General features: G+C 36.3%; 1 non-coding gene and 2 pseudogenes across 1 annotated transcript; 1 reads left to right on the top strand and 2 right to left on the bottom strand.

Annotated features, from left to right (window-relative positions):
- Nucleotides 1-4303: 4303 nt before the first annotated feature.
- Nucleotides 4304-4377, bottom strand: TRNAN-GUU. Its single transcript has one exon. It is a non-coding gene; the product is annotated as a tRNA-Asn (tRNA).
- A 1868-nt stretch (nt 4378-6245) lies between these two features.
- Nucleotides 6246-10758, bottom strand: LOC120194269 (annotated as a pseudogene).
- Nucleotides 10759-11779: 1021 nt separating this feature from the next.
- Nucleotides 11780-14234, top strand: LOC120193887 (annotated as a pseudogene).
- The last annotated feature ends 22 nt before the right edge of the window (nt 14235-14256 follow it).

A 14256-nucleotide genomic window follows, 5' to 3' on the forward strand; every position in this document is an offset into this window, starting at 1 on the left:
TGGACAGCTTGATGGAGAAGGATATAGTACAACCTTTTCAGGTTGTGAATGGAGATTACCAAAGGAGCACTCGTCATTGCTCGTGGTAAGAAGACTGGTACTCTCTATGTAACCTCAAATTTAGAGAATATCATTGCAGCAGCAGATGCTGATGGAAAATCAAACCTATGGCACCAAAGGCTTGGCCATATGAGCGAGAAAGGAATGAAGATACTTCTGTCAAAAGGGAAGTTGCCGGATCTAAAGAATGTAGATGTCGGACTATGCGAGGATTGCATCTTTGGCAAACAAAAGAAAGTCAGTTTTGCAAAGATTGGCAAGACACCCAAGGCAGAAAGGTTAGAATTGATTCATACTGATGTATGGGGACCATCCCCAGTTTCATCTCTTGCAGGCTCACTATATTATGTCACCTTCATCGATGATTCAACAAGGAAGGTGTGGGTTTATTTTCTGAAGAAGAAATCAGAAGTCTTTGATACCTTCAGAAAATGGAAGGCCATGGTGGAAAATGAGACTGGTTTGAAAGTCAAGAGGTTGAGGTCTGACAATGGAGGAGAGTACAGAGACAGTAGATTCAGAGATTTCTGCGCAAACAATGGGATTAAGATGGAGAAAACAGTTCCCATAACACCGCAGCAGAATGGCGTAGCAGAGCGCATGAACAGAACTCTGAATGAACGTGCTAGAAGCATGAGGATACATGCCGGATTGCCCAAATTTCTATGGGCTGAAGCTATCAACACTGCAGCTTACCTGATCAACCGTGGGCCCTCTGTTCCTTTGGATGGCGGAATACCAGAGGAAACTTGGAGCAAGAAAGAAATAAACCTTTCATACTTAAGAGTGTTTGGTTGTATTTCTTATGTACACATAGACTCTGCTGAAAGAAGTAAACTTGATGCTAAGTCCAACAAATGTGCCTTTGTTGGTTATGGCGGTGATGAGTTCGGTTACCGGTTTTGGGACTACGAAAATCGAAAGATCATCAGAAACAGAGACGTCATTTTCAATGAAAATGTGATGTACAAAGACAGGTCAACCGCAGAATCAAGTAATACCGAGGCTGAAACAAAGGAATTTGCTGAGTTCGAGGAGATTTCTGAAAATGATGTTCAGATTAGTCCTGAAGCAGTTCAAGAGGAAGAACCAGGCACACCAGAACTGAGACGCTCCTCCAGAATTCCTAAACCAACCCAACGGTATTCACCTTCTTTACACTACTGTTGCTGACTGACAATGGTGAACCAGAGTGTTATGATGAAGCAATGCAAGTGGAGGATTCAGTCAAGTGGGAGTCTTCTATGAAAGATGAGATGGACTCGCTTATGTCAAATCAGACGTGGGAATTAGCTGAATTACCACCAGGCAAGAGAGCGCTCCATAACAAGTGGATTTACAGGATCAAAGAAGAGCACGATGGGAGCAAACGTTACAAAGCAAGATTGGTTGTCAAAGGCTTTCAGCAAAAAGAAGGTATTGATTACAATGAAATTTTCTCTCCAGTCGTGAAACTGTCTACAATCAGACTGGTGTTGAAAATTGTAGCTGCAGAAAATTTACATCTTGAGCAGTTAGATGTAAAGACAGCTTTCCTTCATGGTGATTTGGAGGAAGAAATCTATATGAGGCAGCCAGAAGACTTCATAGAGGCAGGCAAGAAAAACCTGGTATGCAGGTTGAAGAAGAGCTTGTATGGTTTAAAACAAGCTCCTAGACAGTGGTACAAGAAGTTCGATAGTTTCATGGGTAGCAGTGGTTTACCAGATGCCAAGCGATCATTGTTGCTACATCAAGAGGTTCGACAACAACTTTATTATTTTATTATTGTACGTTGATGACATGCTCGTTGCAGGCTCAGACATGCAAGAGATTATACACTTGAAGCAAAAATTGTCGAAGCAGTTTGCTATGAAGGATCTGGGCGCTGCAAAGCAGATTCTTGGGATGAGGATCAAGAGAGACACAAAGTCGGGGACTTTGATGTTATCACAGGCTGAGTACATCAACAAAGTACTCTCCAGGTTCAACATGCAAGATGCTAAACCAGTAAGTACACCTTTAGGTGTTCATTTCAGACTCTCCAAAGAACAGTCACCAAAGACGGAGGAAGAACGTGCACACATGGTGAAGGTGCCGTATGCCTCAGCAATTGGAAGTCTGATGTATGCCATGGTTTGTACCAGACCAGATATTGCTCAAGCAGTGGGAGCTGTTAGCAGGTACATGAATAATCCAGGCAAAATACACTGGGAAGCAGTCAAATGGATCCTCAGATATCTGCGAGGTACCACAAACAAAGCACTTTGTTTCAAAGGTGGAGATACGATACTGACAGGCTATGTAGATGCTGACTTAGCCGGAAAAGTTGACATCAGAAGAAGCACTACAGGGTATGTCTATACTCTAGGAGGAACCGCAGTGAGTTGGGTTTCTCAACTACAGAAGATAGTTGCTCTCTCTACAACCGAAGCAGAATATGTCGCTGTTACGGAAGCCAGCAAAGAGATGGTCTGGCTCCAAAGTTTCTTGGAAGAGTTAGGCAAGAAACAAGAAAACAATGTCTTGTATTGCGACAGTCAAAGTGCTATCCATCTAGCGAAGAATCCGTCTTTTCATTCCAGGACGAAGCACATACAATTGAGATATCATTTTATCCGGTCTCTTCTGGAAGATGGGATTTTGAAACTTGAAAAGTTTAGTGGAGCTCAAAATCCGGCAGACATGTTAACAAAGACGGTGACCACAGAAAAACTGAAGTTGTGTTCAGCTTCAGTTGGCATGCTAGAATAAAAGACCAGAAATGCTGCTGCATTGATCGAGGTGTGAAGACAGATTAAAATCAGTCTTCAAGTGGGAGATTGTTGGTCAAATATGAATACTAACAGCCGGTGGCTGCTTGATATTCAAAGGTGGGGGGGCTGCTTTGAATAAATGGGTGGCTGCCTAATTTTGTTGAATTTAGGTTTGGGTTAATTACAATATTAGTCCTAAGCTTCAGCTATAAATACCCTAGCTCATTTAGCTTCAAAATCATCCCAAAAATCATTTCTTTCTCCCAATACTAGAGAGCTTTCTTGTGAGTAGTGAGTGTTTTGTAAACACCTGTAAAATTTCTCTCTTAGTAAAAGATCTGCAGCAGTCCGGAGACGTAAGCAAAATTGGCTGAACTCCGTTATCAATTTTTCGGGTATTATTTTTCCGATTTTATTTCGTGTTCTCACTAATCTGGTTATAGGGAAATTACTTGTACTCGGTTTATTTTCCTAACACTGCAGGATGAGAAAATTGCTGCTGGGGTGAGGTCACGGTGTTAGGGCCTTTGTAATCATTTTTTTTTACAAAAAAAAAGTTTTTGTCGCCGTCAATTAAATAAAATTAAAGAAAAAAATATTGAATTGATCGATAAAATTGATATAAATTGTAAAAAAGGAAAAAATGAAAGAGAGAAGGAGTAAGAAAGCGGCTAGAATTTTTAATGAATATAATACAATTTAAATAAATTTAAAAAATTATTTTAAAGGAATATTGAGGATTAACTACATGATTGATATTTTTGTTTATATTTTATCTATTTTTTTATTGATTTAAAAAAATATAATATAGGGTCAATTTTATTTTTATTTAATTAGGATATGGTCAAGTATCAACTACGGTTAGACCTTTATTTATTTTTTTGATTAAGCTAAGATTATTATAAAATATTATTTATTTTAAATACTCTTAATCATTTGACAATGAAGGCTCATCATCTTGTTATAGTTGATGGTGCTCGAACTCGTGACCTCTAGGAACAATAACGATCCCTTTAACCATTGAGGTAAGTTGGTTCATGCACGATTAAACCTTTAACTTATTATTGATGTGGCACATTAATAAAATGGTTTAATTTTTATTTTAACTCTTAAACTTTGGCATTCTCTCAACAATGGAACCACTGGGAGTATTAATAATTAAGGTATTGGTCGCATGAAACAAATCATACCTGCATAGGTGAAAAAACTATTCTGATGATTCCTTTTTCGTATGATTAAAGCAAAAGCTTAAATCAAATCTTCGTTATAGATAAGTTGCAGGTTTGTTTGGTGAGTAAGATTTCCGAAGTGGAAAATGAAACTGAAGAAAAGGGTGGGATTTGAAGGAAACGGCGGTGGTTTGCAAAAATGAGTTGAAAAGAACAAAATGGCCGAAGCAGGTCCAAACCGGCGACCTTCGTTTACCAAATTACCAAATGTCGGTTCTCATATTGGGTTATAGGTCGGGTAACATATTCAAAGTATAATAATATGAAAAAAAAACATCACGCTAGAAGGAGGGCTTGAACCTCCGACCTCGTGGTTAACAGCCACACACTCTAACCAACTGAGCTATTCCAGCTTCTTGTTTAAGGTTTCAAAAATATAGTTTTTAAACATTAAATAGATAAATCCTTTTGCTTATTTAGCTTTATAAGGAAGGTAGAAGATTAATTTTTAATAACAATATTTATATTTATTAATCTACATAAAAAAAATAATATTATAATTCTTTTGTACACTAATTTTAGCTCATGTATGCCATTATATAATATTGTTATACAAATAGAAGAGTGGAGCAGAATCACACCAATTACACTTATTCAAAATATAATTATTCAGTTAAATTAATTTTGTCCGACTCGAACTAAAAGCAATGCACTGAAATAGATTTTCACCGAGTAGCTTTCGCATTAGAAACAAAAAAGCAGTGAAATCGTTGTTGATCTTCTTAATCAAACAATTATCCGACCTCAAGCTTGTCACGCCTTACATTAAAAACACGGGATCATTATCGTTGTCTAATAAAGTGCTTCGATAACTGGTTTCCTGGTACAAATTCGAACTACAACAAACGTAGAATCAACCTATGTGGCTTCAAAATAATATAGCAAACCAGTGTAGAAGGCTTCCTTAGGCATGCCAAATTTTTCTGCAAACTCTTCCTCAGACATGTATACCTACAGGAAAATGCAACCACGAGTTTCATATGCATTGCAAAGGATAGGAAGATGAAATCAACGGGAGTGAGCTAGTGATAAATAGGTTATCATGGTATGGAAAACGGATTTAAATCAATAATTTTGGTTCTTAGCTTCAATTGTGAAGCAAAAACTTTTGATCCCCCCACCCAAAAAATAAATAAAAAAAATGTAAAGCACTGCATATTGAGTTTCAAAACTAGTAGCATCAAACCAAAATACCAAGCTTTGTTCATTTGAAAGTGAAGAATTGTTAAAAGGGTCATTTCGGCAAGGTTGTGGGAACCTGTGATAGAGAAAGTCGAAAACAGACTTGCAGGATGGAAGTCAGTGTCTTTATCTTTTGGAGGGCGAATTGCTTCAATAAGATCAGTGCTGTCTAATCTGCCTGCGTATTTTGTCTCTCTTCCGAATACCTGCTTCGGTTTATAAGAAGCTTAATGGTTTATTTTCGAGGTTTTTGTGGGGTGGTTCCCACTATAAGAAGACCATCCATTGAGTTAGTTGGGCTGAAGTTTGCAAACCGGTAGATTTTGGTGGTCTAGGCTTCGTGGACCTTAGACAGAAAAATTTTGGTTTGATGCTGGTGTTTTTGTAATGAAAAATCGACTCCCTGAAAAACTGTGACTTCTGCAAAGTATAGTCTAAATCGAAATGCTTTGCTTCCTCCTCGGTGTTTTCCTCGTGGAGCTTCTTGGATGTGGCGTGGTGTTATGTCTACTTATTTAGGGGGTGGAGGAGATAAGGGCCTCATTGATTTATTTCAAATCCAGATGGGAGACGGGAAAGGAATTAGGTTCTGGCAGGATAAGTGGTTAGGTAATCGACCACTCCAAGATTTGTTTCCGAGGATTTTTGCTCCGGCGATTTATAAGGAAGGTCCAATATATGATTTTGGGGTTAAGGATGAGGTAGGGTGGAGCTGGAATATCCCGCTCAGGAGGGAGGCTTTTGATCGGGAAAGATTGCAATGGGAGGGTTTGCTGCGTTCGCTCGAAAGTTTTGTAAGTTCGGCTTCTTGATTGGATTGGGTTAAATGGTTGGGTTCGAATGATGGAGTTTATCGGCAAGAACGCAACTTATTGAGTGCTTAAAACTAGGAAAACAGACAATGACCTTCAACATATATGTCAGATGCGTTAATCACTCCTGTACTAAAATAATTGAATTTGCTGGATCCTGTAGAGATTTGGAAATCATGTAATAGCATTATCAAATATAGGCACATCCTTAAAGAAACAGTAATCTTCTAATCACCTTGATAAGGAGATGATTTGGTAAAGAGCTTCCTAGCAACTGGAGTTGGACTGGATACATTGTGGTTGTCAGAAAACTTCAAATGTGAACCTGATATTGTTGATGCTGGAGAAGAACTTATTTCCCATCCATTTGCACCGCTGGATTTGCTTCTTAAAACATCAGGGGTAGCTTCCCTAGAGCGCGGCGTCAGTGTATTTCTTGATGGCGCCTGAATGGAATTGCATGAAGCTTGTATAAGATAAATTTTGTCGGAGAGTTGCGTATTGGACCAACTACTAGTTGGAGGCTCTAGATCATTAAGCAAGGTTAGATGTTCGAATCCTGACATTGTGAATGGAGGAAACTGGATTGGGAGTATTACACTTATTAAGTGTACCTCAAACAGTATGATATTTGGTCAAACATCTGCATCTATCCCAGAAATTATGAAGCGGTAGCTGTTACCACCACATCAGTAAAGAGCTAGTCAATAATGGTCTTAGCCACTGTTGGAACATCAGGAGACTTTAGTTAATTCCTATGTTCCGCTTTCAACTGTTGTACCCTTTAGTTGAAGGTTTTACTTTTTAGATAAACGAAATCGTAGCTTACCCAAAGGAAAAGAAGTGTACCACGAATATTTGTTCCTTTAGTTAAAAGTTAGTTACTTTGCATGTTGTTGTCTATATAATTGGCAGGATGTAAAACACCCAACTAGAGACAACATTTAGTCACTTCCCTACTTGGAGAACGAGTCCTAGTACAGGCAGATCACTGTCCCACAAGCTTTTATTCTTTCTAATCTAACTAAAACTGGTCTGTGTCATCTACTTCATACAGCATAAGGAAAAAGACTCAGAAATCTTGATGGGTTATTGGTGTGAGCAAAACCAACAGAAACTCAGAAAAAGACGATGGGGAGAAACTACGCTAAGTCAAAAAGAACACCAACATAATGAACCTAATACATAAGTTCTCATACGAATACATCTAATTAGAGCTTAGTAACAGGCACTTACAGATCCACTTGATGTTTTCCCCTTTAAGGTAGCAAGCTTCCGCTCAAATGAATTTCCAAGCATCTGAAAGACATAAATTGAAACTTTAAATTGAACATGTTCTTGTAGCAAATTTCCATAACTGAATTATGAGGGTTCCAATTGAACAATAAGTTCCCAGACAGAAAAACTAGGATATGATCTGATAGGAAGCAAAAGGAAAAATAAAAGGAAATGACTGGGTCGAATAAAAAATTGATTAGAAAACAATCATAAGAAATTAAATAAACGTATAGTTTGGCCATGACAGTGAAAAATCATCAATATAATCTGAAAGGAGTTTATAGTAGATGCTTTTACTATAGCAGACCACCCGCCTACATTTGCCTTCGAGGGATCCCATTAAAAAAAAACACGTGAAAAGTGGTGGTTCATGGCCTTCTGTAATAACATATATAGGAGTCTCCAAAGAATATTTTTCTTCCAGAATGTCTGTTTGAAGGAATTTCTGCCAGTCAAAAATATAAATATGAGATCATAGAAAGAAATGAAGAGTACAAGGCACACCCATACGTAAAGCATTTCTAAATATTTAACATCATGACATCAGTACTTTATGCTAAAAATAATCCATGACACAAAATAAAAAAAAAAATCCTTTAAGAAAATAAGGTCTGAGAGAGTATAGACTTATAATTTACCAGACCCAAGTTAAGGGCTTCTTGCTTTGATTTAGTTGAGCGGCGTCCAATCCAAACATATATTTCTTTATTGCAGTTTAGCACCAAAACATCTTCAGTAGTTAAATCATCTTGAGTGAAACTGTATATCTCTTTAACCTGAAACCAGACCAAGCCAAAGTAAATCCTCAAGACAATCAAAAATAGCTTAAGAGTTTTTTTTTTAATTTATCTTATGATAAAGAAAATATTATTATAATAACAACATTTACCCTTTTCAATTTCAATATGATTGCTCCTTTATAGCGAATGAAGGCATTGATTACTGGAAGAGGAAAGGGTGGAAAGGTATTGCTTTTAAAGTGGATTTCAGAAGAGCTGACGATTCAGTTGATTGGGCGATCTTGATCAAAATTATGGAGTATATGGGGTTCGGGCAGAGATGACTTTCTTGGATCTTTAAGTGTTATCCTCAACATCTATTTCAATTTTAGTAAATGGATCTCCTACAGAAAGCTTCAACATATCAAGGGGATTATGCCAAAGATGCTCATTATCTCCATTGCTATTTAATCTAGTGGGAGAGTTGCTAAACCTTTTGCTGTCTAAGGCGGTAAAGTTGGGTTTGTTTAATGGATTTCAGATTGGTTGCTCTAATATCAGCACATCTCTGTTAATATCTACATTTGCTTTGCATCCAAAGGTGCTTAAGTAAGAAATAAATGCAAGGCAATGGATCCAACCAAGATGTACCTTGAAATCACCTGAAAAGGGAAACCAAACCAAGTGGCTAAAAACCATAATCAACTGTCACAAATGTTTCGCAGCAATTTACAGCCGGAAAACTTCTGAACCAAGAAAGAAGCAAATTATCCTTCCAGAGAACAACAAAAAAGAGAGGATAATCTGCTTACCTTCAGTAAAGGTAAACTTAAACAAATGTGGATCTTCAACAACAAAATTTCATCTCCTTTTCTCTTCGATACTCCGTCTTTCCGCCAAGTGAACTCCAGAAGCTATCTGGTTCGCTTCCTTCTCTCACTGATACAGGTTGCCGTGATGGCTGTGAATGGCATCAATGAAATAGAAATCAATCATGATTAAATGAGTTAGGCCCACAAACAAGGAGGAATTCCCAATATAAATCTTTAGCAATGGCTTCATTAACCACCAACAGACGGTTTAGTGCAAAAATAGAAAAATAATTATAATATCTAAACAATATCCATTCTGAATAACACAATTGCATACATTAATCAGTTCAATCATTCTATCAAGATCATGGTCTTTGCTCGAGGTGAGATTCCCAATCCAACAGAAGACAGATGTTCCACTTGGCAAGATGTAACAGTAGGATGAATCGGGAGCTTGAAACCTGGAAAGATTTAGTTTAACAAATCAAAGTGAAGAGGATAATTTTGATGCTGAAGGAAAAAGAAAAAGCACATAGAATGGCGACTCCCGATAATGTGGAATCCAACAATTTGCATAATATTTATAATAAATCATAAAATAGCAAATCTATTTCTTACATGCTAAACAAATTAAGAAAATCTGAACAAAAACTAATCATTCTGCTTAAAAGTTCAAAGCTTTCTCAAGAGGAAAACTAATCAATCTTTTAGCTTGACTTAACCATTGAATAAGAAATTTTACTCCGATGTAAGCATATAAACTGTTTCAGGAAAGAAACAGTGTTGAGGAGACTCTTATTATTAGCAGAACATTTGACAAGGATGATGACAATGGTATTGGCCCTCAAACAAAAACATGACTTACGGTTATCAGCAAAAAGAAGAAATAACAAAGCAGGCATGTGGTTTTCTGGTGTCTGTGGGTGGAACACAAAGAGGGAGGGAGAGAAATAGAACTGTTATAGGATGAGTGTGAGATCTTCAACTTACATGATCAACCTGGATAGCTTGCATGTTTCCTGGACTTGTTCCTTGAATTCGAAAAAGAGCCATCTCTTTCTCATCATAAGTATCATCATCAATACCTGTTTCAGCAATAAACCTCTTGTATCCTGCACTAATACCTCCCTTTATATTAATAAAAGAAAGGCAAGATCTAGTATTAGAGGGCCTCCATCTTTATAAGTAGATTTACACAATATTTAATTTATAGTCAATGGAATGAAAAGTAAGAGAATCTGGAGAATAACCAACCATATAGACAATTAATGTCTGGAAAATAAGGGAAAACTGAAGTGGCTCCTTATTTTGAGCAACCTGAGCCTGAAAATGAAACAGTGATGTATTTATTTGGGTAAATCAACCTAGTGAAACATAATTTTTTAAGAGATGCAAAAGGTGCTAGCATTATATATATATTCTCATAATACCTAATCCTCATAAATTCATGAAACCAAGGAGTCAACAAATTACTCCTTTAAATCAGGAGGAGGAAAAGACCCATTTAACTGATCACCTCACCACAGAACGCAAAATTAGAATTTACAATAGAACTTTTCTTAATGATATAGCTCATCATTTTCAACACCATGAATGAGTAAAATATTAGTTATCTCACAAAGAAATGTATAAGCAGATAGAAGCAAGTTACGTAGGATTACGGAAAATAACTTTGAAATACTTGATTAATTCTTGAATATCCCTTTCCATCCAAAAAAATCTTGAATATCCCTAACTCAACTTGTATCATCAGATTAGCCAAATCAAGGCAACAAATAATACAACAGCACAAGTGCTGGAGAAGGAAAATGAAAACTTACCATTATTGGATCCCCTCTGGATGAATCAACAATAGCATTCATATAGAAGATAGCATCAGCTCTATCTTCCTGCAAGAACAAACAGATAATGAAAAAGGAGACAAATGGCATGTTCCCAAAGCTGATTAAGTGCATGTTAAAAACAAACATGTTAAACTGAAATGCAGCATGAGATGCTATAATTCCAACTAACTCGAGTTTTCTCGAGTCGAGATAAGTAAAAAAATCAAATTTTCTAATAGAGTTGAGTTTTGTTCATCCCTATGTCAGTTGTTGGTTCCCACTGCCGCCTGCTCTTTGATTTCAACATTGTTATCAAAACGATCTCCTTCATTAGAGACAAGTCATATTTTAATTTCGAATTTATCTGATTCTTTTTATATTGGTATCTGTACCTAAACTTTTCCAGAAAAAAATATACTAGATAAAGATAATAATAATATTTTTTTTATTTCTAATATATTTATATAATTTATCGTTAAACCCATCAAATGTCTTCATTATTAAAATGTGTTATATTTGAAGGTTTTACGTTTAAATAACTGCTTTATAGATTATCATTATTTAAGAAAAATTATGAATAAATCGAATGGGTTTAGAATGATTTAAAGAGATGAACAATGTTCAAGTCTAACAATGAAGAGTTTTATTTCGGATATAAATTATAGTAGTTAGTTTATATATAATTATATTATTAATAAAATAAAAATTTAATAAAACTTGAAAGTTGATAAACCATTCGAGGTAAATAAAAATTATTATAACCACAAAATAAGGTGATAACAAACAATTTGTTCACAATTTATTTATTTATTTATTTAATATCCTGACAGTTTTTGAGTTGCAGAAAATAATGGCACATAATTTTCTCTTATTTAAAATAAAATACATTTTAATCTATTAATATGGGTTTTTAAATAAAAATTATAATAAATATTAAATTTTATCATATTCGAACAAAATAAAATATTTTATGTAAAGGTATATATTAAAAATGTATTCGATAAATAATCTAATAAATTAGTAGTAGTTAATGGGCTAAGACTTTGGACCGCTCAGACTCAAAATGATTTATTAGGTCCAATACTCTTTTTTCCTGGTCTCGTCTTTTTCCACCGTCGGACTTAACTCCATTTAGAAGACGAGGCGACATCCAAAACCCTGAATTTGTCGCTAAAATTTCGGATTCGAGATTAGAGCTTTTGGTTGAAAGGGGGAAACCATGAATCCGTTAACGTTAGTGAAGCGATTACAGAACATTACCGCGAAAGAAGCAGATTTAGGAATATCGGAGGAAGCATCATGGCACGCCAAGTACAAAGATTCCGCATACATCTTTGTCGGTGGTCTTCCGTATGACCTCACCGAAGGTGATCTCCTCGCTGTTTTTGCCCAGTACGTTTTCTTTCTAATGTTTCCTTTTTTTTCCCCCACTTTGGAATTCTGCACATCTTTGGCTTTAATATATATTTATTTTTATCAGATATGGAGAAGTTGTAGACGTCAATCTTGTTAGAGATAAGGGGACTGGGAAATCGAAAGGCTTTGCGTTTCTTGCTTATGAGGATCAGAGAAGTACAATTCTTGCAGTAGGTTAGGATTTATCCCTCTTTAACTGTTCGAATCTGATGTATGTTATAAATAACGATGAAATGATGTAATTAAGGGGTTTTTTTTGGCATTGAAGATAACCTTAATGGGGCACAGATTTTGGGTCGAATTATAAGGGTTGATCATGCTGAAAAGTATAAGAAGAAAGAAGAAGAAGATGAAGAGGAAGAACAAAAGAAGAGGGAAGCCCGAGGGGTTTGTTACGCATTCCAGAGAGGAGAATGTACCCGCGGTGCAGGATGTAAATTTTCCCATGACGAGCAAGTAAGATTCATTTCCACTTAGCATTGTTTTTTGATACATGTAACTAATTTGGATGGTTATATCGCAATAATCATGAACAGACATTTTTAAGTTATTGGTCTAGGCCCAGATAAATTTGTAGCACGCGTGGCTTATGTTAGATAGTAAATTCCACTTACCTTTTTGCCTTGGTTTGCTTGTTCAATATTTTATAAATGTTATAATAAATGGATGGACCAAGCTATGCCATAGTTTCAAGCGTATGAACTATTTGCTATTTTTATTTTGAGTTGAAGTAAAAGTTTTGCTCTTTTTGTTCAATGGATCTCAGCATATGGATCATAAGTCGTAAAATTTGCATGATGATATGCTACTAGACTTTGCCAACATATGTCCAAACGCAATAATGATTTTGTCTAATTAATTGCTATGATACTTGGGCTTGGGTGTGAGTATCAAATATTTTGTTTGTATCTGATATGCGTATGCTTTGATTTTTCAAAGTTTCCTCGTGTTTGGAGAACCCTTGAAGGTCATATCTCCATATCCACGTGTTGGACAGAGATATTTCAAGAACAATGAAGAGTCCCAGCAACATAATTCATTGTGCAATGCTCTGTTAATTTTGTAGTTCTATTTTTGAAAAAACAGAAAATGTTTTCCTCTCTTATTCTTCATTTTTCATTACCCTTCTCCATCTTGCATGGGCTGGTGTTTAATACATATCATGTATCAAATGTTGTTGATATATCATGAGCGTCGTGCTTATGACCCTTTTTTATGTTTCTGATATTTATATTTTTCTGTTTTGTGCCCAGAGAGCTGCAAACACTGGTTGGGGTCATCAGGATAAAAGTTCGAGATGGGGAAATGACAAATTTGAGGGTTCGAAAAAGAGTGAAAAAAGTTTTGGCGTGCAAGAGCGTGCAGTTCAAGAAGGTTTTCGGTCAGCGAGGGGCGATGAGAAGGCCTCAGAGAAAAGTGGTGGGAGAGAAGGAAAGAGATCTAGAAGTATGATGGTAAAAATGTGGGGCCAATGTCAAGAGAAGATTATAACGGTAGTGAAGATAGGAGATCAAGGTGGCATAATGATGATGATCTGTACAAAAGGGAAGATAAAAGATCTGGAAGGCACAATGATGGCGACCATGAGCCAAGGTCTGTGGAAGATTGTCATAGGAAGGATGAAAAGAGTTCAAGAAGGCATGGTGATGACGGTGAATATGAGGCTAGGGTAAAAGAAGATAGGAGGGATGGAAGTAGATCAAAAAGGCATGGTGATGATGGTGAATACGAGGCTAGGGTAAAAAGAAGATAGGAGGGATGGAAGTAGATCAAAAAGGCATGGTGATGATGAGTTTGAGCCACAACCCAATGGAGATCATGACAGGAGAGGAGAAAATGGATTCTCAAGGAATGAATCAGAATCTTATCCAAGAGAAGATCATGATAAGAGAGGTGATGAGAAATGGTCAGGCTATAACAGGAATTCATCCTCCCATCGACATGGAGAGAGATCTTATCATGAAGATCATGCCAGATAGATAAAAAAAAATTATATGCAGAGATGTCTTTAACCTTTACCTGGCTGATGCATCTCATTTTAGAGAGCTGTGGTCAATTTTTTGGCCTGTATTTGTCCCTAAGCTTTGGTTCTAATATCTGTTTTCAACATAAATGTTTAAATTGGCTGATACGCAATTTTTGTTATTTTGAGATGAGTTCTTGTTTAATTGATGATTCAGTTTGATGATA

This window comes from Hibiscus syriacus, unplaced genomic scaffold, assembly GCF_006381635.1.
Source record: "Hibiscus syriacus cultivar Baekdansim isolate YM2019G1 unplaced genomic scaffold, ASM638163v2 tig00116997_pilon, whole genome shotgun sequence".
NCBI classification, from domain to species: Eukaryota; Viridiplantae; Streptophyta; class Magnoliopsida; order Malvales; family Malvaceae; genus Hibiscus; species Hibiscus syriacus.